General features: G+C 41.7%; 1 protein-coding gene across 1 annotated transcript in view; it reads left to right on the forward strand.

Annotated features, from left to right (window-relative positions):
• The first annotated feature begins 3,877 nt into the window (after positions 1 to 3,877).
• Positions 3,878 to 25,606, forward strand: part of LOC308586544 (uncharacterized protein) — a 107,500-nt gene continuing 85,771 nt past the window's right edge. The window contains exon 1 of the mRNA XM_081193259.1: positions 3,878 to 3,895. The gene's annotated coding sequence lies outside the window, so the exon portion shown is untranslated. The remainder of the gene's footprint in view (positions 3,896 to 25,606) is intronic.

Here is a 25,606-nt window from a genome sequence, read left to right on the forward strand (position 1 = left end):
ATGCTGTCTATCTAGAAATTATTGTTTGGGATTCATTATTTATTTAGTTATGTCTGCTGTTTGACCAAACTCTCAATACCAAGAGGCTTTCACTAATGGATGTTTCTACCACAAGTGGAATAAGGTGTCCTTGTGTTGCAGTCTCTTCAACACAAGGCTAGTTGGTTGTTGGTTGGCATCCATCTGTCTCAAGAGACAATGGAAGAGTGTACCATCGGGAGTGAGGTCAAACTGCTAGAGAGTTACAGTGCCTTCTGTGGCTGCAGAGACTGATATGGGAGAGATATGTTTTGTTGCAGCTGGGGCAGAAAAAGGTGTCCAGTTGTGCTGCTGCAGGTGCACCATGCTATTTCTTCTCTGTTCTCCTTCCAGTGGTCATTGCTCCTCTGGCTACTGCTATGGATATGCAGCCTGTCTGTCTCCATGCACTGTGGTTGTCTGCAAGGGATTCCCACATGGCGGGGTTAATGTTGCAGACATCTTTGTAACACAGAGTTGGTCTGCCAATGGGCTTGGTACCTGAAGCCAGCTCCCCATAGAGCACTAACTTTAGGATCCTGCCATCTTCCATTCTGTGGACATGACCAAGCAAGCATAGACATCGCTGAGACAGGAGTCTTTAAAAGAAGATACTATGTTGCTTAGATAGATCTGAACATAGCTTTAGCCCACACAGAGTTTCATGTGAGATGGTCCTGAATGGGGTAACTGTGCCTCGGAAGGACCAGGTGCGCAGCCTGGGAGTCATTTTGGACTCACAGCTGTCCATGGAGGCACAGGTCAATTCTGTGTCTAGGGCAGCTGTTTACCAGCTCCATCTGGTATGCAGGCTGAGACCCTACCTGCCCGTGGACTGTCTCGCCAGAGTGGTGCATGCTCTGGTTATTTCCCGCTTGGACTACTACAATGCGTTCTACGTGGGGCTACCTTTGAAGGTGACCCGGAAACTACAACTAATCTAGGATGCGGCAGCTAGATTGGTGACTGGGAGTGGCCGCCAAGACTACATAACACCGGTCCTGAAAGACCTACATTGGCCCCCAGTATGTTTCCGAGCACAATTCAAAGTGTTGGTGCTGACCTTGAAAGCCCTAAATAGCCTCGGCCCAGTATACCTGAAGGAGCGTCTCCACCCCCATCGTTCTGCCCTGACACTGAGGGCCTTCTGGCGGTTCCCTCACTGCAAGAATCGAAGTTACAGGGAACCAGGCAGAGGGCCTTCTCGGTAGTGGCACCCACCCTGTGGAACACCCTCCCATCAGATGTCAAAGAAATAAACAACTATCTGACTTTTAGAAGACATCTGAAAGCAGCCCTGTTTAGGGAAGTTTTTAATATTTGATTAATTATTGTATTTTAATATTTTTCTGGAAGGTGCCCAGAGTGGCTGGGGAAACCCAGCCAGATGGGCGGGGTATGTATGTATGTATGTATGTATGTATGTATGTATGTATGTATGCATGCATGTATGTATGTATAAACAAACAAACAAACAAACAAACAAACAACAACAACAACCTCAATATCACATTCCCATGTCTCTTTTGAACCATTTCTGGTTATATGCTTTTGTTATCGGTAAATTATAAATAGTTGAAATGATTGTTTTCAACTGAACTGCTGTTTACAAAGATTCTCAAATGTAGTTGGCACTCTTAACCACCCTTGCTTGCTATACATTTTGTTAGCAAGTGCCTTTACTTGAAGTCCCCATGATGAATTGGAACAATTGTTTCCTACAATTTATTGCAGTTTGTCTTCTGTGAGTGGCTTTCCCCTATCAAATAGGTCCTTCACCTTGTAGATACCTTTATCTTCCTATCCTGAAAACTGGCTTTATTATGTCTGGATTAGTAAATAGAGAATGATCTGAAAGTGGGAGTAAAGATGATTTGGGGTGCTCATTGCATCAGGCAAGTTTTCCAAACACACATTGTGGAATTTAGAAAGGGGGTTTGTATTACAATTTGTTAAAAGGGATTAGATTGCAGAGAAGAACTCTATTGACACCCATAAGATTTTCATTTCAAGCAGGTTTTTAAAAACTGAGACACATCACATTAAACCTGTAATTTAAGGAATCTAAACTATCCTCTTTCAACATGTCTGAATAAAATGTTCCTGCTCATGCTAATTTAATGGTGCATATTGTTCCTTAAACTTTGGGAAAGACTATTTGGGAGGTTGCAAAAACTATCTCAAAATAATTGTTGGTGATTTGCTTTTAATAGTGTTGTGTTGCTTGTATTGTTTTATATTCTAATTCTGTACACCACTGTGGTATCTTTTTAATGCAGGAAGTTTTATAAATTATGGAACATATGAACAAAATATGTATGTAGGTATGTATGTATGTACAAGTATGTAGTTGAGTTGAGCTGAGCTGTACATTGCCCTCCATCCGTAGTTCTCAGGGTGGTTCACAACATAAAAATGCAAGATAAAAAAACACAAAATACTTGATAAAAACAAGAACAGAAACACACCGCCTCCCCACTCCTCCCATTTATCTAATCTTTTATTTACGTTTATTCCATCTTCTGTTTAAACCCTGATGTCTCTTAGATGCTGCCAGGCAGTTTAGAGAACTCCATGCCTTCTACCAATGAACCTGATTGGCAAACAATCCTAAAACAGGACAGGAAATTAAAAAACCCCTATAAATATTCAAAGAGTGATGCAGGTGGGCCCCTATCTCAATATCGTCAGTACTTCCTAACAGGAAGGCGACATTTATGCCATTGAATTCCAGCTGCTGGGAAGTGCAGTGGGCAGAGTTCTTTAGCACCCGTGTCCTGTTTGCAGACACTCACAGGTTGGCCACTGTGAGAACAGCATGTAGGACTAGATGGGCCATGGACCTGATCCTTATGTTCTAACATAATTAGGCAAAAGGAATAACGCATGTATTAGGGACCATTGGACAGCATCTGGCTATAGGACATAGGGAGCTGCCTTATATCAAGTCAGACTAATGGTCTATCTATCTGACTCAGTACTGTCTAACTGGCAGCAGGTTTCAGATATGGGTCTCTCCCATCCCTACCTTGCTATACCAGTGACTGAATCTGGGACCTTGTACCTGCACAGAAGATGCTCTATCACTGAGTTACGACTATTATCTCTGGTCAGTCACAAGAGAGAGTATATGGTCCGAGGAACCAATAGTTTTGACACAGTAGAAGATGTCTTCATATATGTAATAGTTAGGGTCATATATATCTCCATGCATCAACAAAAAAAGGTATTACCTCTTTAATTCGCCGACAGGACTGTCATCCCAGTCTCAACATCAGCCAGAGTTGCTAAGGAATAACTGGCTGGTTCTGTTATTTACTATTTTTAATTCTTTTGATGGCACTGAACTGTGGGACTTAGACCACCAAAAACAATAGGGGACTTTCCATTGTCATGTCTTCATGCACTCTGATGTGCATGAGTAGTTTGGTGCTGTCCATTCGCAGAATTTTGTATCCAAAAGTTGGCATGCACGAATAGGACAAATTTCCCCTACAGACATTTCAGGTACAAGCAGCTGTTTTCTTTCTGAATGTAAAACACCACAGTCTTGTCTTTTCTTTTCACTTTCTTGGTGGTGGCTGTTGATTTTCATTTGTGTGTGCATATGTGCATTTTCATTATTCTCAAACCTTGCGGCAGAAAGCAAAGGGCAGACAGCTAGCAATCTGCTTCCACAGCGAGATCTCAAAGGGGATTGTCTGAAGGAGGCTGTGAGAGTTTCTAACAATGCGTTAAACAGTCTTTTCAGGCTGGGCTGTCTTTGCACACTCCAGGAAAAGAATGAGAGAGTGTCTTTGGTTTATTTCCTTGCTGGAACATAAAAGTTGAGCATTTCAACAGCAATGGAAAGCCTGGCTAGGCCTCAAGAGGGAAGGTAAGTCCAAGGGAAGGGCTGTTAATCTCTCAGTGTTGAGTTCCCATTTTTAATGCTGCTGCTTAGTTGGTCCACCAGGAATTCCAATGCATTCTGTTCCTAGAGAGGGTGGTCTGTGAGACTAGTCCAGACCCCACTGAAGCCCGTATGAAGCTTTCCACTGGAACCCTCAGGGTTGGTCTGCTGTGCTTTTAGAATGGATATGTTTTTTTAAAAAATAATGGAGTATCATTTGAGAGCCAGTTTTAGCTCGTTCCAGTAAAAGTGGATGGGGTGGATTAAGAGAGGAAGAGATCTTTATGACAGAGCTTTGCCCCACGTTGTTCCTCTTGCCAATATTGTGTCTCGCATGAGCCAGATGCCAAAACGGGGGTTTAATTATCGGCTTCTTCTATTTTTTAAGGGCTTGATACTGTAATACTTGGCTTTGAAGGGTGAAAGGAGGGAATATGTACCCCATTCATGTTGTATTGTCTTTTGAGTTTGGTGCTCATTCATCTTTTCACCTGTGCCAGCCTTTTGAGTGGGGCGTTGGGAGTTGGGGTGTGTGTGTGTGTGCCGTTCATGCAAAATGCATTAGTGCTTAGCAGCAGGAAAGCTGGCTCCCCCTAGCCAAGAAATTAATGACACTACTTGCACTGGGAGGGAGAGGGAGGGGATGGTGAGTTTCCACATCATTTAGCAGAATACCTGAGGCAAAAGACCAAAGTCAAGCTATAAAGTAATTAAACTTCTCTTTATGTTCCATGTGTTCGTTTAATGTTAGCATTTTTTTCTGAGCAAGGCATGCCAGGAAGATTTTTAAAGTAAAATAAATCTTGTCGTTGCAATCCTCCACTTACTCAGAGGTAGTCCTGTTGACTTCAATAGGATTACTGCAGAGAGGCCTTAAAACAGGGGTCGGCAAAAATGTTTAGCCACGGGGCTTGTCCACTGTCCCTCAGACCTTGTGGTGGGCCGTAGAAGCGGCACCGGGGGGGGGGGGAGCTGGAAGAAGAGGCGAGGGGGCAAGTAGTCCTCCTCCCCGCCCTCCAGCCCCAGCCGCTGAACTTACCTTCCAGGGGGCTGCCGCTGCTGCTGCTGCTTCTTCTTCTCATGGGTAGGCAGAGTGAGCTCATCTGCTCCGCTCTCTGGCCCACAGGTGCACCAGGGCAGCAGTGTCAGTGGAGGGAAGATGAGCAGCACAAAAGAGCTGGTTCTAGAGCTGGATGAGGACTGCAGATACACAGAGCCCCGTGCATGAAGTTCATTGTGTGACCTTGGGACTTCACCATCTCATCTAACCTGCTGTATCATTGAGTTATTGTGAAGATAAAATGGAAAGCAGGGAGATGCCATCCTGTAAGAAAAGAAAGAGAAGAGGTCCTTATTGGGCTAGGCTACAGCAGCGTTATTATACTTGCTGCACTCATTGAGGCTGACAGTTATTCATTCTTCTGCCAAATGCTTTATTAATGCTGTCACTCTGACCTGGCAGGTCCTGTTTTAACTGCCTCCCTGTATGACTGCTACTACTGTCAGGGGCTTCAGTACCTCCCAGTAGATACCAGACACATCTGTTTGAGCTGCAAAACATTCTGTCAATGCTAAAGTGAGAATCACCTGCCCAAGCTTTTTGGGAGGGCATCTTATACAACTCATAGTGTTATCTGAGCTGGATCACCCACACACCCTACTAATGCAATAATTAGAAGCGTATCAGTCACAAAACTTGCAGGCAAGCATCTCTGCTCCAATACGCCTAAACCCTAACACGCCGTGAATGCATCGTTTTAGTATATAATATGTGCTATGCTGGCATGCAATGAATTGCATCCTCACAAGAAGGAAAGAAGGGGAAAAAATAGAGTTAAGTTTGAAAAATTATGTGATCTAAACCTGCATCCCTGAAAGGGACTCCTTATTCCTGATTAGTACAATGTGTATTTATTTTCACTCAGGAAATTAACACCATTTGTTAGATGTTCAGCTTTTTAAGCTAATGTTCAGAATCCTTTAATGCTAATCTGTGAATTCATCAGATCTGAGGTTGGCCGTAAAAGCTCATTTATCTGCATGGCCCAGAGACACCCAAAACAATAAGTAATCAGTTGTTTGGATGTATAGCTGCTCTGTTTACAGAAAGTTACATTGACATTTTGCAGATTCAAATTTCTGAGGGGCTTGACAAGACTTGCCTTCATTCTAAAGTCTCTGGTACACAGCTATTTCTTTACATTTCTTCTGATATGCTACCAGTGTTATTAAGTGCTACCAACTGCAGCAGTATTGGTAATGCAAGTATTAACAGTTGTTACTAACAATAATTTTAATTACAGTAGTTTAAAATACATAATCTGAAGCATTATATTGCATATTTTATTAACTAGGGTTGCACCAAATATTCTCCTTAGTGACTTTGAAACTTCTCCAGAAAAATATCTAGATTGTTTTGAATACCCATCTTTTTGGTTCTTGTTCAATGCTGTTGTGGCCCCACCTGTGGTATACATGTAAAGCACTATGATGCCACTGTAAATAATCAGGGCTTACTCCCAGAGAATCCTGGGAAATGTATTTTGTTAGATGATCCCTATTCCCCTAACAGAGCATCAATTCTGAGAGTTCCCTGGGAAGAGAGATTGATTGAATTTGGGAATTGTAGCTCTGTGAGGGGAATAGGGGTCTCCTAACAATTCTCAGCACACTGAACGAATTGCATTGTTCCCAAGATTCTTTGGGGGAAGACATGGCTGTTTCAAGTGGTATGATATTGTTTTAAATGTATAGTGAAGATGTGGCCTGCTACTTCCCACACCAACATTGGTTAGTGACATGGATTATTATAGCTGATAAGGGATCATAATATGAAGGAGATTTGGTTGCTAGCGCGCACCCCCCCCCCGTCTCCACCATAGTCAGCAGTTTGAACTCAGTCCACATATTAAATGCAAGTGGCCTATACTTGCCCAAGTGGGGCTGAGTAGGGTCTCTTCATATTTCTGCTGAATGCACTGCATATATGTTGGGGAGCTGTCCAGTGGGTATAATTCTGCTCTCCCTCATACATTCAGTATACACGTGAGAGACTTCTCATATAAAGTGTGGGCTGCTATCATTTCTAGAGGATGCAGTATTTTTTGTAAACTATTGACTGTCTGAGTCACCTGCTTTGTGTTTATTTGCATTATTCCTATATCTAAACATGACTCACAGGGACTGTGTTTCTTCTTAAAACATGACAGCGGTTGCAATTAAAGTGGATCTGTAGGATTAAAAAAAAAAGAGGCAGCATAGCTCGACTCATTCACCAACTGTGATTCAACTAGAGGGAGAAATCTTAAAAGAAGTTGTGTGACTAATCTGTTAATTCAGCTCTTCCTAAACTTCTGAAAGCTGAGCCCCTTTTTAGGAAAATGAAAACAATTACAGTTCCTCGAGCTTTGCCATGTGTCATCAGTAGGGATGGGCGAATTTCCAGTTTGGGTTTCTCTCCATTTCTCCCAAACTTGAGTTCAGTTCTCCACATTTCCTCACCAGTTCATGATGTTTCCTCCTTAACAGTCCTTGTGAAAATTCCCCTCTCTTTAATGTGAAGTTTTCCTAATATATACATGTTTGTATGTTTTTGCAAAGCAGAGTCCCTTAAAATAACACATTTTTGCATGTTATTTTCACCAATATGCATTTTTTATTATTATTATTATTATTATTATTATTATTATTATTATTATTATTAGAATTTGTATACCGCCCTATACCCAGAGGTCTCAAGGAGTTACACATATAACCCAATAATACTCCTCCCCCCACCAAAGAGGCACATTTTTAAAGGGTATGGGATGTTGATCAGGTCAGCCAAAGGCATGATTTAAAAGGAAAGGTTTTGCCTGGCGCTTAAAGGTGTATAATGCACACTTAACCCCAGTATCCTCATTTTTGTGCACATTACATGGCTGGAGAACCATACTGCAAAATTCAGAGAAGGGCAAATTTTGAAGGACACCTATGTTTCAGTTTGTGCATTATTTCAGAAAGTGTGAATTAGGAAGGTTCACCTTCCAATGCAAACAGAATCAAATTTCTCTCCTACCCTTAGAACTCATCAGGAACCATTTCAAAACAATCCTTATTAATATTGCACTTCTGTTTTCATGAATGTAGTCATGAGAAAAGAAACAGTCGAAATATCAGGGCAACATGAAAAACACACGAAACAATCATTGGAATGCCTGGCTGCTCAAGAAAATTTGAAACAACTGAATAGGCCTATTGACATAAAAACCCTGAAACCAGGCCTAAAGCCAGATTGTAGTGGATCCAGATAATCGCTGTCATTCAGGAACACTTGCAGTTGCTCCACAGCGTGACTCAGATGCTCAGATTTAAAGTAACCAGGGACATCTTTCAAATAATTTTGCACAATATAAGGTCTTTGGTCTTGTTTTAAAGGTAAATCATGAGCAGTTGCGGACGTACAGTTTTAGAGCCCTGAAGCTTGAACTGTTATGCGGGGGGTGGGGGTGGGGATTTGCAACCAGCAGTGAGGTCTGGTAATCACTGTTATCTTCAGCGAGATTGTTTGCAACAACCTTTACAACGTCTGTGCTACCGACTCTCAAACTTTGGGTTTGTTGAAATGCATACAATAAAAAAACAATTAATTTCAGTCATGTGACTCAAATTGTGTCTGCTAGACCCATTTTTTAAAAGCAACGTCAACTAAAGTCGCTTCTGGGGTTCCTCTGGCACTGAAGCTTCAACTTCATTACTTTCAGAATATATCTGCCCCTGATCATGACAGTGGTAGCAGGTTGCATAATCCAGTCTATATGTGTGTGTACTTTAATTGTGCTTGCATGAGAAATCTATACATCACCATCTTGCTATTCGGGTGCAGCTCCACCCAGAGCATCTCCTGTTCAATAGCCACTGTGCATCAAGCTCCAGATTTGCCCTGCCTAAGCGGGGCACTAGTAAGATGAGAGGCATTTAAAAACCAATTTGGGGGTGTTTGCTTAAGAGTGGAACATTTGCACAAAATGAAGAACCTCAGCCTTTGCATTTGAAGGATCCGGTTGGCAGGCTGTGCCTCATTCCTGAAAACAACACACGGCCTTTTGCTTTGTGCTGGAAAACAGCCGGGATAAGGAAAGCTGGAGGCGTGCTGATGTTTTGAAAGGTGTCCAAGAGTAACAGAGCTCAGCTCCCCATGGTAGTCTTGCCCCTTGTGCTTCCCAACCAGGGTGGTTGGATGTGTTACAGACCTATCCAAAATTTTGCTACAAATGCACAAATATTAATCTACAGCCATTTCCTTTGCTTTCTTAAACATGAAGGAAGATGTTTGTCTCCTTTCCTCCCCTATAAATTGCTCTTGGTCAGAGGGGGCATGTTCCGTGTCAAAGTTTTGACCGCCAGGATCAAACAAACAAACAAACAAAAGCCTTGTGAACTTAAAAGAGAAACAAATAAATAGCTATTACATTGGGGGGGGGAGTGGGGGGCAGACCTTGTCTCTGTCAACAATATTGACTTTGTTCACTTGGAAGGAAGCGAAAAGAAGGGGGGGATTTCTCTCAATGTGTAAAAAAAGAAAAGAAACCCTCTTAGTTTGGAAGGTGGAATGAAAAAAGACAGAGGTTACAGGAAATGGTAGGCATTTTTTGTTGAATTAAACCATTAGGAGTGACCCAAAAACCAAAGGGAAAGAAAGGAAACAACTGGATACATTTAGGTCACAAGAACCAGCCAAATGGTGAGCTGCAACCAATTATCATAAATGAATGTTTCTCTTTTATTCATGACCACCGTGCCTGCTCCCATGATGCTCTCTGTCTTTTTGTAAAAACAGATGAAACTATTTCATTTTGTTCTTATAATATTAGCTAGTGCAATTGATCAAATATTAACACATGTTGCAGTTAATAAGGGCAGAAAATTAATCACTCCTAAAGCCCCCTAAAAAAAATAAAATCTGCGGATGCTGAAGCTGATGGCTTTATATAGACATATATATGTTTACGCAGGATTATGTAACTTAGCTAATGGCTAGAATTATGACGTTAGTCATGCATTTTACATTAAAAGAGTTTTCGGGCCATGTTTGTGCAAGCTGTAATTACACCCCCTTGCTCTGCTATATTGCTTCGCCACACACTAAAAGCCAAACTATGCTGCCGTGTGTGTGTGTGGGGGGGGGGAATACAGCACTCCTTTCGTTTGCTGTGAACCATGTAACCATGTAAAGGAATCAATAATTCAGAGTAAAGGAATCAATAATTCAGAGTAAAGCTTAACAGGGGTTTTTTCAGACTTTGATGAAACATCCGCTTGACATTGGATATGAAATTAAACATTGATTTTGTTTGGCAAAAATGTATGTATGTATGATTATTATGATTATTTATAAAATCTGTATATACCTCCCTTCACCTGTAGATCTCAGGGCAGTTCACAACACGTGTGTACAGGCAACTCCCATTTTGTGGGTGTTCAAAGAATGTGTGACTGTGCACATGTAAACGGCGTTTCCGTGCACTGCTCTGGTTCTCCAGAAGCGGCTTAGTCATGCTGGCCACATGACCCAGAAGCTGTACGCCGGCTCCCCTGGCCAATAAAACAAGATGAGTGCCACAACCCCAGCGTCAGTCACGACAGGACCTAATGGTCAGGGGTCCCTTTACCTTTATGGCCAGTTATAGTACAACCACACAGGTGGCTGATCCCCCTAAAGCTTGCCCCTGAATAAACTGGAATTTTGAAAATGTTCAATTAGAGCACTGGAAACCTCAGGTGTAACCACCCTTTCACCTTCCTTGCTAGCTCCCTGTTCCCTAAGGAAAAGAACTGACCTTGAGGATGTGTGAGGGGTTGGCATTCAGATGTTCACTGGGGTGTGTCTCCTCATGAGCCACTAGGACTTTCCAGGGTGCTCCCCATTATGCGTCATTTTGCATATTTGTGCAGGGGCTCAGAATGGAACCCCCCCCCCCCCCCGCATAAATGTCACCTGTACTACTAGTACTACTAGTACAAAGGTCCATTCGCAGTGAGTTCCAGCACCCTTTCTTCTACGCGAAAAAACCCCACACTGGTCTTAAGGATGCTATCTGAAAATGTAAGGTGTAATTCAGCTCTGTGTTTTGCTTAATAGCTTTTGCTTTAAACTCATGTTTACTTGCTAGATTAAAACTTCAATAGCCATCATCCCACGTGAATGCATTAGCAATTACAGTGCAATTAAAGTGATACATTTATGGATGAACAAATAAACCCAAATCCATCCTCCTTCAGTTCATTGGTGGACCTTCAGATCTCATATTTCAGCAGCGCCCTTTGTGATGACAAAAATCCTGCACCCCCCCCCTCGCTTCATTCTAAAACATAGTTGTTCATCCCCTGCAACGCCCCCAAGGCTCTGCACCCAGTATGACTGAACCAGTCACACTCCCCTAAACCCTAGCATTCAATCTCTAGCATTCAATCATGGGCCTGTTTTGTTTCATTTTGGGCAGATTAAAAAAAGAAAAAGAATGCAACAATCACACACCTTTTTGTGATAATCTTTCTCTGTAAGATACATATTTTTACCACAAAATACTTATTTTTGCATGCATACACTTTCTGTGCACCAAAACTACAAAATCTCAAGAAGGGTGTAGTTGGAGTTGCATTTTGAACCGGGAGTAAGTTTGGGACTGTGGAATTGGGTCGGTTGTCTGAGAAAAGCCGATGTAGATTCTTCTGCCATTCACAGCAAGTTTCCACCAGTCAGAGATTAAGTGATACATAAAGTGTCTCTACAAAAATATCAGCTATTGATGGACTGGTCTTCCTAAAATTCTCCCCTCGTGGAAGAAACTTATGCAACACTGCAGTGCCATGAATTACATAGCTTAATTGTGCATTGTGTGAAAAAGTCTTTCTCTTTGTTTGCTCTGTGGTCTCAGTGCTTGATCCAAAGCCCACTTGATAAAAAGGGAGCCATTCCATAAGCCTCAAGGAGGTTTTAACATGTAAAGAATTTTTTTGGTCAGCGTGCCTGAGTAATCTGTTTGCTTGTTCATGAATGTCTTTGGTTTAGTAACGTTTGTGAAGCGACTTGCTCGAAAGTTAAACAAAAATGTCCCCAAAGACTAAGCTGTTGGAGATACTTTGGCAGACTCAAAAAACATCCCTGTCCAACACCTGCTGATTTCATAATGACAAGAAATTTTGTTCCAGATCTCCTGTGTCTGAGAATTAATATTTTCCCTTCTCCTGAATTAATCCCAATGAAATCCATTCATTTTTAAAAATAGGCATGCATGCCGCAAAGTTTTATTGGTGGGATCTGTATACAATTTGGCCTATGAGGGACATTCCTTTCAGCACATGCTGTGCCAGTACAGACCACCTCCCACCCCCCCTTTCCATTTTCCAATGGAGATAGCCAGAAACAGAAAATTAAAAAACAGCCCTTTTCTTTTTCTTTTTCTATTTCGGCACCCCTAATGTGGTCACCAAGGCATTGCTTAGAAACACAAACATTACGGCACATATGGAATCCTACTGCCTAGTGGAGCCGTCCTAAAGCAACATGTTAAGTTGCAGGGGGCATTTGGGGGGTGGGGGGATTATGTTCATGTTAAAGCAGCAAACTCCAACTCAGTTTCTGTGCAAGCTGAAGGAATGTATTTGAGATGGAAAAGAGTTTTTCCTCTGGATCTTAGAACATAAAGTCCGCTCTGTATTTTGACCAAAAGGCAGCTGGCCTTATCCCAGAGTAAAAAATCATGATGGCAACTTCCTTTCTGTCACATTACCAATAATATTTGCTTGCTCTTCATATTTAAGTGCCATTTTTGGCTCTTTCATAGCAAAGTGAAATTATGTAAGGTAAGTGGGGAGCCTTCCATGATGCCAATATGTTGCTTGCCCTGGTCCATAAGGAAGGAAGATGATGACACCAAAACACTACTCTTTTTGCTCTCAAGTCCTGACTGAAATAACTTTGGGTACAATGCCCATAATATAAGAACTCTTTTGTACCATCTTGCTTTGAAGAAAATGTAACCTAGTCTACAGTTTGGTTAATCTTAAATACCTGGATGTAGTATTTATTTATTTATTTACTTACTTACATCCTGCCTTTCCTCTGTGGAGCTCAAGGAGGCATAATTGGTTCCCCCACCATCTTGACAACTCTGTGAGGAAGATTAGCTGAGAGTTAGTGACTGGCCCTAGGTCACCCAGTGAGCTTCATGACTGAGTGGAGAGTTCAGCCGTGGTCTTCCAGGCCCTTGTTCAACTCTACTTGCCGCACCGCGGTATGATTTAGAACCACAGATTTCATTATCATCATCATTAGATGATAATAAAAGATCTAAAAAGAGAGAAAATACGAAAATTAATACACACATACAAATAACCAAAAGGAACCCGTACAAAAATTTCATACTCAGCATTGTCTTACACAATGTCTGTACTTCATTGACTGCTTTTAACTCTGTTCCAAGGCATGGTTTCCATTGTTCCAAAAATGTGGAATGTCTGTTTTATATAGTCTACTGAAGTGTGTTAATTTAACCATTATCTAAGTTTGCCAAGTCTTTCTTATTCTATTCTTCCTCTTTCAGTAGTATTTGGGATTTTCCATTATTGATGATCATTTGACAGGCCATAGTTCAAAAGATTGTTCACCAAAACTGATGGTTCTTCTTCACAGCTTGAATAACAGGTTCTGATAAAGGTGTCTGTGGTTCAGAGGACAGTTCACAACTAACAGAATCCACTATATCTTTATCCAGCATGGTTATTTGGCTGATGGTAAAACTTCTGTCAACAAAGCCTGAGTGGCGTTGTGGTTAGGGTGTTGGACTAGGACTGGGGAGACCAGGGTTTGAATCCCCACTCAACCATGAAGGTCATTTGGTGAATTTGGACTGGTCACTCACTCTCAGCCTAACCTACCTCACAGGGTTGTTGTGAGGATACAATGGGGAGACCTCTGTAAACCCCCCCTGAGCTCCTTGCTAGCTTTACTGGCATTGCTGTGCAAAGCAAATTGATCTAAAGTTATCTAAATAACTCAGAGGTGGCTATATCTCCAGAATTGCATTTTTTTGGCATATGCAAATAAAGACTCTCCTCCCTGCAAGAGAGGGGAGTGGTTGTGGCCGGGAGCCAGACTCCGCCTCAAGCAGGGGGCGTTTGCCCCCTGCCTCCCACTCACCTGGCTGGCGCCCACGCCCTCGGTCAGGCACCCAACCAGGTGCCTTCAAGGGGGCGTGTACAGCAGCCTGAATTGCTGCGGCGCCAGCCTCCAGCCCTCACTTTTGCCGTCCCGTCGTGAGTCATGTGTCCTTGTGTTTCATTCCACTGCGCGGGGTTCGGGTCCTCGAACCACAACATGGTCTTGTCCATTATCAGATGCCAGTGAATGTCTACAAAATATTAGACTGTTATACAGCAAACTTATTCTGGACTTATCTGTGACCAGTTTTTGCTATGTGTAAGCATACTTGCAAACATTTAATAAGATAATATGTGATTTCCCATCATTAAATGTCTTTCAGAGACATTTCAGCAACCCAAGAGACTGCTTTCCACTTATGTGTCTTGCAAGAGAGAAAAAGCTGCAATTTTTGCCAAAGCAAGAGTGGCCCAATATCAGGGCATTTGCCTTTTGCGGACATGAGCTGGATCTTATTGCAAGCCAAAATAAAATTTCACACATTCCTTTGAATTAGAAAGAGGTCAAAGATTGGGCATCAAGGTGTACAAGATAGCTTGCCCCTAACCTCATGAAAGACACAAAAGAAATTCCTAAAGCTAAAACTGAAATGTCTGCCAATTCTGCCAAGAAAGACTAATATTTCCACTGGAAGAATAACAGTTGGAGCTTGGTCTTGGTCTGGCAAATGCCCCATGAAGTAAAACATGGGGCAGGGGTGAAGGAAAGAATAAACAGCATGCCTATGATTAAGATATCCAGTCTTACCTAGAAAACCAAACACTGAAGATAGGTTTTGGGGAGAAAGGGGACTGTAATGTTACAGAGCAATCTATTTTAGTAAAATCTACTATCAAATCATGAAGATATTAAAACCAAGCAATGGTTAAAGAGGTAGTAACATGAGTACCATGTTGGTTTGCTTCTCATGAGGCAAAGGAAAGAAGAGCTTGCCATTCTGGTTGTCACACACATGGTAAAACAGCTATGGTTTTCATTTCCAGAGTACCTCTAAACACCCAGGAGCTGCAATGTATAGTGGCATCTGAGGCCCAAGGATTCTTGGGTAAAATGGATCAGTGAGACAGGATCTTCTAGAGCACCTTGGGCCACTTGTTAGATGGACCTAAGTGCCACAGCCTGTCCAGTGCCTCTTCACTTGGCTGCCACACCTGCTTGTCGTGTCATAGCCCTTTGGCTGGACCAACAGCGGCACCAGCAACTCCATGCATGCTGAGGAAAGATGGCCGGGAGACAGAAGTTTGGAGTGGGAAGAGGGAAGGAAGTGTAAAGTATAATTGTTTAATTGCACGCTGAAATGGAGAATGTGTGTATGTACATTGCTGAAGGGTTTAACACTGGAAAAATCAATTGAGGTATACTAAAGCTCATTGGGCGTTTAGCGGGTTAATGATTAACTGTTGAGCATGAAAGGAGAAGGGGGGCAGGAAGAGGCATGGGGTGGAGAGGCATGGGGTGGGTGGGAAGGGTAAAATATTAAATATAAAACATTTTCCACTTAGAACTTCTAGATCAGCAGATTCTGCCTAAAATGGGGAAGCTGAGCCACAAAACCTCCCGAGCAAATGTCCGTAGCTGGCCTGAGGAAAGCTGTGCTGTGGAACTATCTGCCACAAGGAAAAAGATGTGGCACAGAATGTAGTAATTTCCAAAGATAGATCAGATGTCAGTAGAAAGAAATATCAGTAATTGCCAGCTGAACGCTGCCTTAATTGTGTGGCTGCTGAGCCTGATTAAGTTATAGTACATCCCTTCTGGTTTTGCTAGACCTCTCAACAGCATTGGATACCATTTACCATAGTCCTTCTGGGAGGATTAATTCCAGAAGGTGATGCTCATAGACTCCTACTCAGAACCTTGGGCATTGGCTTATGGGAATTCACAAGGATCAATCTTGTCCCCCACCCCATAATCACTTAACATCTACATGGAACCCCAGGGAGAGATCATCATCATCAGGCAGAGATTTGTGGTGCATTGGCATCAATATAAATATGTCCTGTCATGTTATTTCTCCATGTCACTTTAACACATCTAATCACAATTCAGTCCTGTTTCCACATTAATCGGCATTAAAAAAATCTTCTAAAAATATATAAACAAGCACATATTTTAATACTTGTTTAAATCATAGAAAGTGTTTTTTCTCTGAAAAATACATATTTAAATGTGCCCTTTCTCTCAAAAATATTTGTGCAGAAAACTTTTAAGGTTGGAAATCATAAGACTGCTTTTATAGAAGAGTTTCTACATGTTGTAAAACGTTTTCAAAAACATTGTAAAAGCACACATTCAGTGTAGCTGATTCTTTTAATACAGCTGCCCTGAGTCCCAGGGGTGAAGTATAGGCACTATGTGGCTTAGGGGTAAGTACTGTTTTTACACTGATTTCTGTAGTAAATAATCACATAAAAGCCTGAATAAATAGTGAGTTCAAACTAGAGTTGCCCCAGGGGCTGGCTGTAGTTGTTTGCAAAATGCTTCTTCTGGGTCCTTCACTTGTGTAAATGTACTGTACAAAGAATACTACTCTTTTAAAAAGGGGTGGGTTTGTGTTTTTTTTAAAGCAAGGAACATCTTTCATACAAAATAGAACTAGCAAGAAAAATTGCCAAATATTCACACTAAATAAACAAAACAAGCAACTAAAATTGGATCCAGGATGAAGTTCCGTGTTTCAAGGAGAAAAGGGCCGATGGACTGGAAAAAAAGTCTGAAGAGAGCAAGGAAGAGTTTTGCATGAACAGCAGGTTTTTAAACTAGCTTGAAGTTGGGAATGCTGTGCCCAGGAAACATCAGCTTGAAGTCTGTAGTATAGCTCTTAAAGTAGTTTAAAAGTATTTTACTCTGGGAATTGAGGTACTGTGACAACACAGGCTCCTTTGAAGACTTTTTCTCCTCTCCTTCCCCTGGCAATTACTGGATCATATCTACATAAAATGCATATTAGACAGGGGTTGGCATGGGAGAAGCTGCCCATTTTTATTCCATTTTACTTTAACCTTTTTCTATCCACAATTCTGTTTCTCTGTTAATCTGCTTTTTTTAAAAAAAAAATCTTATAAAAATGTATATTTAATATATGCTTAAAAGTGTATTTTCTCTCAAAAATATTCAGAAACCCTACCTCTTTATTATGTAAGAACTATGTAGTGATGTTTGGAGAAATGTGAAATTTGGTGGATAGCTAGGTTCTGATCCACATGGCTTGTGAGGTGTGGACCATGTTAGTTCAAATAGGAATGGACAAAGATGAAACTCCTTAAACCTATTTAAATGGTGTGTGTGTGTGTGGGGGGGTACTCTAGCTTTATCACTGGAACTAAATGTACCCTAAAATGCACTATAAATCAGTAGTTCTGCCGCCACCTACTGGAGTATTGGATAGACAAGACTCTTTATACTGGTCCAAATTTTCTAGCCAAGTGTGGTGCAGAGGAGTGGCAAAAAATGCATCTTAAAAAAAAAAATTAAGCATTTTTACCCCACCTTTCCTCAGTTGAGCTGACATCAGCTTTTTGGGTTGTAAGGAAAGGACAATATGAAATTCATCTAGTCCTCAATCTAGTATCATCATAATAATTTATTACAGTCAAAGACCAGCTCAAAATCTAGTATGATTCTCCATACACAAACAGCTTAGTTCACATAGAGGAATGCAATCTGGGATCATTCATCTTGTTGAGCTCTGTTGGCAGAAAGAAAAAAACCCAAGAAGACTAAGTTCTCCTGTGCGGTGTGTCAGAAAGCAACCTTTCTTCACCCCCATATCCAGTTAATATAAACAGGGGGGTGATCCCTTTATAAGCAAAGGGGTCAATTCCTTCTTGATATAAAGTGTGACCATAGTTGAATCTGCAAGACTAACCCGTTCAAGTGTTGTGGTGGGCCATGTTGCTATAGCAAGGAGATACTAGTTACCTAGGTGTCCAAGTCGCAGGGGAGTAGATACTTCAGTCATCAACAGTGGTTGAAGTACCTGGAAGAGGGGCAGCACCCTTGTTTTAACAATGGCAATTCTCAAATGAGATTGTGCACATCTAGGATGCAGAACCTGTGACCTTCCAAATGGTGTTGGTCTCCAACTCCCACGAACCCTATCCAGTATTATTTATTTGTTTATTTAGGGCCTGATTCAGCTAACTCATTCCGCTAGCAGAAGGCAGTACAAGAACTCCTGTGAGCATAATGGGACTTTTAGAAAGAATTTGGGGAGGGAGCGTCATTTTGAGCTATGGCCTGCCACTGTGCTCAGCCCCGGTTCCAACAGAGAAACTCACCAGGCTCTGAGGGGGCTGCAAGACTCCTGTTGCTGTCATTATTCCTAGTCTCCTTGTAAGAATCAGATCCAGTCTCAGGACTTCTATAGCCACCAAGAAGGACCAGCCTAATATATATGGCTATCTGATGCGAATAACAAAGCTTTCCCAACTCCATGTACATAACCCAAATAGACAGGCAGGGAGTTATGGTGGAAGAGGGGTAGCTTCCAAGTTCAAGGTGTCTTCCTTTCATAGCACTAGGGGATCAAGGAAGCAGCAGCAACAACACCATTATTGTAATTACGGTTACTATTAACAACAGTTTAATGCCCCTCAAAACAAGCTCTTTGGGTGATCTTCATTAGCCATATACAAAAATCAATTCATAATAAAAACACCAAAACCTAGATAAAACAGTGTCAACAGCTTTGAGGCTGCTATTCATGTGCAGAGGAGCAGTAGGTCAGAGAGCAGTTGGCCTGCTCGTTTCCACAGAGCAACTTCTTGTCAGGCATGATTGGGAGCCCTCCAGAAGCTCTGCCCTCAGTGCTGGGAGGGTGTAGAAGGTAACCCAAAGAGCTTAACATGTTGTCAACTTTAGTTTGGGAGTTCCTGGATTTTTCCCTCTGGGGCTCACTGCTATTAACTGACCTTAGTAACACAGAACTATCCTTAGTCTGTCTTGAAGGGGCTACATTCTGTGTTACGAGCTGAGTGCAGTCCTGAGAAGGCAGAACTCCTCAGAGTTTGAAAGGTTCGAAAAGAAATTACCCTCTCCTTGGTCTGTTCCTTCATGGGAGACAGGGCTCATAGACCTTGGACTTTCTACCCTACCACAGAATGTCTCCATCTTGTCTTGATACCCTTATCCAGGGGTCAGCAAACTTTTTCAGCAGGGGGCCAGTCCACTGTCCCTCAGACCTTGTGGGGGGGCAGACTATATTTTGAAAAATATATATGAACGAATCCCTATGCCCCACAAATAACCCAGAGATGCATTTTAAATAAAAGCACACATTCTACTCATGTAAAAACACCAGGCAGGCCCCACAAATAACCCAGAGGTACATTTTAATTAAAAGGACACATTCTACTCATCTAAAAACACACCGATTCCCAGACCATCCATGGGCCGGATTTAGAAGGCGACTGGGCTGGATCCAGCCCCCAGGTCTTAGTTTGCCCTAGAGCTGTGCCCCAAGCCCTAGAGAGGTACCATGTTGAAAGGCTCTTGAAGGGGTGAAGCTATTTAGGTGAAATCTCAAAAATTGTGGGAATTTATTCCAGCCCTATACATGTATCTGGGGGAAAGAAAGAAATCCTTCCTTCTTTTGACAAAACCCATAAGTTTTATATTGGCAAGAACAAATTCACTGGGGAAATTCCCTTGCATTTCAAAGGGATTATTTTAAAACCATCATTATTAAGTATACTTGATATGGAACAATAAACCCATATTTTTCCTTAGCAATAAAAAAGTCAGCCTTCATCAACCCTTCGAGGATGTAGTAGAGCACAGATACCAATGAACACATAATAAATAAGCCACTGTGCCTTTTCCACAAAGACAGAGCGAAGGATGCGTTTTTAGATTCCACCGTCTGCAGTTTTTAACTACTCAAATGAAAAACAGATATGATATTCTGATGGGGACTGCCTGGCACGTTCACTGCAGTTTAACGTTCAGGAAGGGATGCAGTCGTCCAAAAAGGTAAATGTGCCTTCCCAGCATGCTTTACTGCATTGTAAGGATGGCCTCGGGAAAATGAGATCTACAGAAATGCCTTCTTCTGAAGAACTTGGAGCAAACTATCTGGAGTGCATGGAAAAATAATCTCAAGGATGAGACAGAACAAAATAGTGTACATGCTATATAGGGGAGGCCGAATGGGAATATTTTCAGACTCGCCCCATAACCGCTAGGGCATGAATCTCAAACTATCACTTACCACAATTGATTGTGTTTATGGAGTCATAGAATCATAGAATCATAGAGTTGGAATAGACCACAAGGGCCATCGAGTCCAACCCCCTGCCAAGCAGGAAACACCATCAGAGCACTCCTGACATATGGTTGTCAAGCCTCTGCTTAAAGGCCTCCAAAGTAGGAGACTCCACCACACTCCTTGGCAGCAAATTCCACTGTCGAACAGCTCTTACTGTCAGGAAGTTCTTCCTAATGTTTAGGTGGAATCTTCTTTCTTGTAGTTTGGATCCATTGCTCCGTGTCCGCTTCTCTGGAGCAGCAGAAAACAACCTTTCTCCCTCCTCTATATGACATCCTTTTATATATTTGAACATGGCTATCATATCACCCCTTAACCTCCTCTTCTCCAGGCTAAACATGCCCAGCTCCCTTAGCTGTTCCTCATAAGGCCTTCGACCATTTTGGTTGCCCTCTTCTGGACACGTTCCAGTTTGTCAGTGTCCTTCTTGAACTGTGGTGCCCAGAACTGGACACAGTACTCCAGGTGAGGTCTGACCAGAGCAGAATACAGTGGCACTATTACTTCCCTTGATCTAGATGCTATACTCCTATTGATGCAGCCCAGAATTGCATTGGCTTTTTTAGCTGCCGCGTCACACTGTTGGCTCATGTCAAGTTTGTGGTCAACCAAGACTCCTAGATCCTTTTCACATGTACTGCTCTCAAGCCAGGTGTCCCCCATCTTGTATTTGTGCCTCTCATTTTTTTTGCCCAAGTGTAATACTTTACATTTCTCCCTGTTAAAGTTCATCTTGTTTGTTTTGGCCCAGTTCTCTAATCTTTCAAGGTCGTTTTGAAGTGTGATCCTGTCCTCTGGGGTGTTAGCCACCCATCCCAGTTTGGTGTCATCTGCAAATTTGATCAGGATGCCCTTGAGTCCATCATCCAAGTCTTTGATAAAGATGTTGAATAAGACCAGGCCCAAGACAGATCCCTGTGGCACCCCACTAGTCACTCTTCTGGTGGTCACCAGAACACAGTTTGCTCTCCCTCTCAACTATTTCCTCTCAGCAGACTACTTAGTCCGTCCTATAAAGCCTTTCATTGTTTACAAGCAACCTTGCTGGGGAGCAAATATTCCAGGCCAAGTCCAGACATCTGTCTGGGTAGTCTATCTGGTCTTGTGAGTATGCTTGGGGATTTTGCACTCCAGCCTTCCTTCTATTCCAGCTGTGTTAAGCCCTGTATGCTGCTTTCCTCCCTGTTTCCAGCTCCTGGAACTACCAATATAGTGTTAGGCACATTCAAATAATTGTTTTCTTTTTCTCCTCCGCCACCACCATCTCAGGCATTAACAGGACAGCAAAGCCAAGGAAAGGCCCTTTTACTACCACCTACTGGCAATAGTGCAATCACATTTCATTCACAACCCTTCATAGAGCCTGGTATCCTTCACAATCTGCCTAAACTCTCCAACACTAAATCCCAGAGAGTCTTGTACTTTCAGGAACTGAACATGTTTCAAGAACCACAGCAAATACCATGGGTTTCGTTTCCCAGGAATGAAGGTCACAGGAAACTGGTGGCATTTTCTGTGATATAAGGTTTATTCACACATATATACAGGATGAGCATAAGATGGAAGACCCTGCTTCCCAGTAGGTTTCTAGCAGGACAACCAGAGCCATAGCCTTTAAGTCTGTGCAGGTATCAAGTCAGGACTCTCTTTTTCCAGCCTTTGTGACAACTAATCACTTGCACTTGGCCAACAAAAGACTATCTGCCAGATTAAGCATATCCATGGGGTTTGGCCCCTTCTAGAAGACTCCTTTTTTTTGCTCATCACTTAGTTTTATACCTATTCTGTTAAACTACCACTTCAAAAATGGGTTGTCTGTTCTCATTCCCTGGCTCCTTCTGATTTTATATTAAAATGTATTATTTCAACTGTCCACTTGGTGTTATTGTGTGGGGAAGATATATATTTACAAGGGAAGGCATCTGAAAGGAAGGAGGTAACCTTCCTATTGGGAGAGGGGCATAGCTTTATCACTCTTTGCCCTCTTGAGTTGATATATGTACTCCAGCACTGGAAGAGTGGGAGTCATTATAAAATCAAGATGACAAATGGTTCAGAAATTGGAAGAGAAGAGAAGAGAATGGAAGGGAAGGGAAGAGAGAGATTGAATTTTTTAAAATTTAATATCAGAAGACCAGTCCTGTGGTGGGTAGCAGATTTGACTGCCAGTACAGTTATATGGGAGCCACTGACCAGATGATCTCTTATCAAAAGCAGAGATGGCTAAATACCTAGGGGTTAACATGACAGCTAAAAATCTGAATCTATTTAAGGATAATTATGAAAAATGTTGGTTAGAAATTAAAAAGGACCTAGAAATTTGGTCAAAATTGAAGCTTTCCTTGTTGGGTCGAATTGCTGTTATAAAGATGAATGTATTGCCAAAAATGTTGTTTTTGTTTCAGACTTTGCAGATTGTGGACAAGATGGAGTGTTTCAAGAGGTGGCAAAGAGATATTTCTAGGTTTGCCTGGCAGGGCAAAAAGCCCAGAATAAAATTCAAAATATTAACCGATGCTAAAGAAAGAGGGGGGTTTGCCCTGCCAGACATGAAATTGTACTATGAATCAGCAGCCTTCTGCTAGTTGAAAGATTGGCTACTTCTTGAGAACACTGACGTTTTGGATTTGGAAGGGTTCAACAATGTATTTGGGTGGCATGCATATTTGTGGCACGACAAGGTTAAAGCTCATAAAGCTTTCAAGAACCATATTGTCAGGAAGGCAGTGTTTAATGTCTGGACAAGATATAAAGATTTACTAGAAAGTAAGACCCCAAGGTGGTTGTCACCAATGGAAGCTAAGGCTCAGAAAAGACTCAGTATGGAGGCCAACTGGCCAAAATATTGGGAAATAGTAGAAAAAGACGGAGACACATGGAGATTGCAGAGTTTTGAGAAATTAAAGGATAAAGTGCGAGACTGGCTACATTATGCTCAGATCAGGGAGGCCTTTAATATGGACAAAAAAACAGGCTTCCAGGTGGAAAAATCGAAACTAGAAACAGAGCTGTTAGAACCAAAAACTAAGGTACTTTCAAAAATGTATAACTTGCTGTTAGAATGGACCACTCAGGATGAAACGGTTAAATCAGCTATGATAAAATGGGCGCAAGACATAGGGTATAACATCATGTTTGCTGACTGGGAACGGTTATGGACCACCGGTGTGAAGTTCATGGCATGTAATGCCTTGGAAGAAAATATTATGAAAATGATATATAGGTGGTACATGACCCCAGTCAAGCTTGCAAAAATATACCATTTGCCAGACAATAAGTGTTGGAAATGTAAAGAAACTGAAGGAACGTTCTTTCATCTTTGGTGGACGTGCCCAAAGGTTAAGGTTTTCTGGGAAATGATCTATAATGAGCTAAAAAAGGTATTAAAATATACCTTCCCTAAGAAACCAGAGACCTTCCTTTTGGGCATTGTCAGCCAAAGGGTGTTAAAGAAGGACCGAACCTTTTTTATGTATGCGACAACAGCAGCAAGAATACTCATCGCAAAGTATTGGAAAACCCAAGATTTGCCCACTCTGGAAGAATGGCGGATGCAACTGATAGACTACATGGAATTGGCAGAGATGACTGGCAGAATCCGAGACCTGGGAGAAGAGACAGTGGAAGAGGACTGGAAGAAATTTAAGGACTATTTGCAAAAGTATTGTAAATTGTTTGAATGCTAGAATGATGCAGGATATAAAGACAACGTGGCATTAGTAATCTAGCGGAAAAGAGCATGAAAAGAACTGAATTATAAGAACAAAGATGAAATTTGAAATAATAATAATATCATGTCAAGCCTAAATATTTAAACATTTGATAACAAAGGGTAAAACTGGAGACATAATAGCTGAAATGTACAATTTACAACAAATTTTGAGAGAAGGTGAGGTATTGCTGAACATGATTTTATAAACAGGAACACAGGAAAGGGAGATGTGAGGGAGTCATGAAAGAGGGCTATGGAAATAATATTTTAGAAACTGAAACAATTTCTTTTTTATTTTTTCTTTTATGTCTTTTTTGATTGTTTTCTCTGTATGTTTTGTATGCCTTTTTTGTCTTTTTTTGGCTCATGGTGTTTTTCTTTTTTTCTTTTTGGATTGTAAATGGGAAGTTTGTTGCACTGTTTAAATTGTCTAAAACCTTTAATAAATATTTTATTTAAAAAAAGCAGAGATGGCTAACCAGTGGCTCTCTAGATGTTGGTGTCCTGCAGCTTCCATCATCCTTGACCATTGGCCATGCTGGCTGGGGCTGATGGGAGCTGGAGTCCAACACAATCAGGAGGGCCGCCGGTTTCGGTTGAAGGTTTCTTAAAATACAGGGTTGTATCAAATGCTAGTTCTACTCACTGAAATTAATAGATGTGACTAACTGAGATCTATTATTTTCAGTGGGTCTGCTCTGAGTATAACTTAGTTGGATACAGAGTCCTTAAAATAACATAATAATTCTGAATAAAATTATTATCATTTCCTCAAAGACAGAAGCCTTGTCTTGGAAAGAGGTAACAAATATGGACCTTCATGATCAGGATTAAGAACAAGCTTCAGTGGTGAGCAAGGGCCAAAGGCTGAGCTGAACTGAATGTAACTCTAAACCTCCACAGCTGTTTTCATTTTCCTCCCTTCAACACAGCCCCTGTGTGGCACTTCAGGGAGAATTATGAAAGTGGTGTGTAATTCAGAGAAGAAATCTCCTCCTCAACTCCCCACCCCTCGCCCCCCGTGATGCCTTTTCCTGAAGCGGTGAAAACTGCTGTAGTAGATAATTTTCTGTTCAAGGGAAATATCAGGTTCTATTAAATATGTATTTGTTATGTAGCCTTCAGTTTCTAACTCCTTACTTTACAGGCTTGTTCCGCTTCCATCCTCTTGTAGATCTTCCATCCATTAACCTATTGTGCCTCATCATTCATGATCAAACTGGTGTTGACTTCCAAGGAGGTAGCGCAGTTTATAGCAGCTAAAGATCTTTTGTTCCCTGGAAAGCAGTGCTGTGTTCTTGGGTCTATGTCAGGGCCAGTGTTTCATAAATATCTCACAGGTATTGAAATGAACAGACTCCATAACATTCACAGATCAAATCTTAGGTGGCCTCCAGAAGCTATAATTCGTTCGGAATGGTTTTCATTGGACTCTCCTTCACTGGGAGGAGGACATGAGACAATGATTGGGTGAAGGGACGTTTGCTATTAATCCAAAACAATAACAAAGAATGG

This window comes from Podarcis bocagei, assembly GCF_964188305.1.
Source record: "Podarcis bocagei genome assembly, chromosome: 5".
NCBI classification, from domain to species: Eukaryota; Metazoa; Chordata; class Lepidosauria; order Squamata; family Lacertidae; genus Podarcis; species Podarcis bocagei.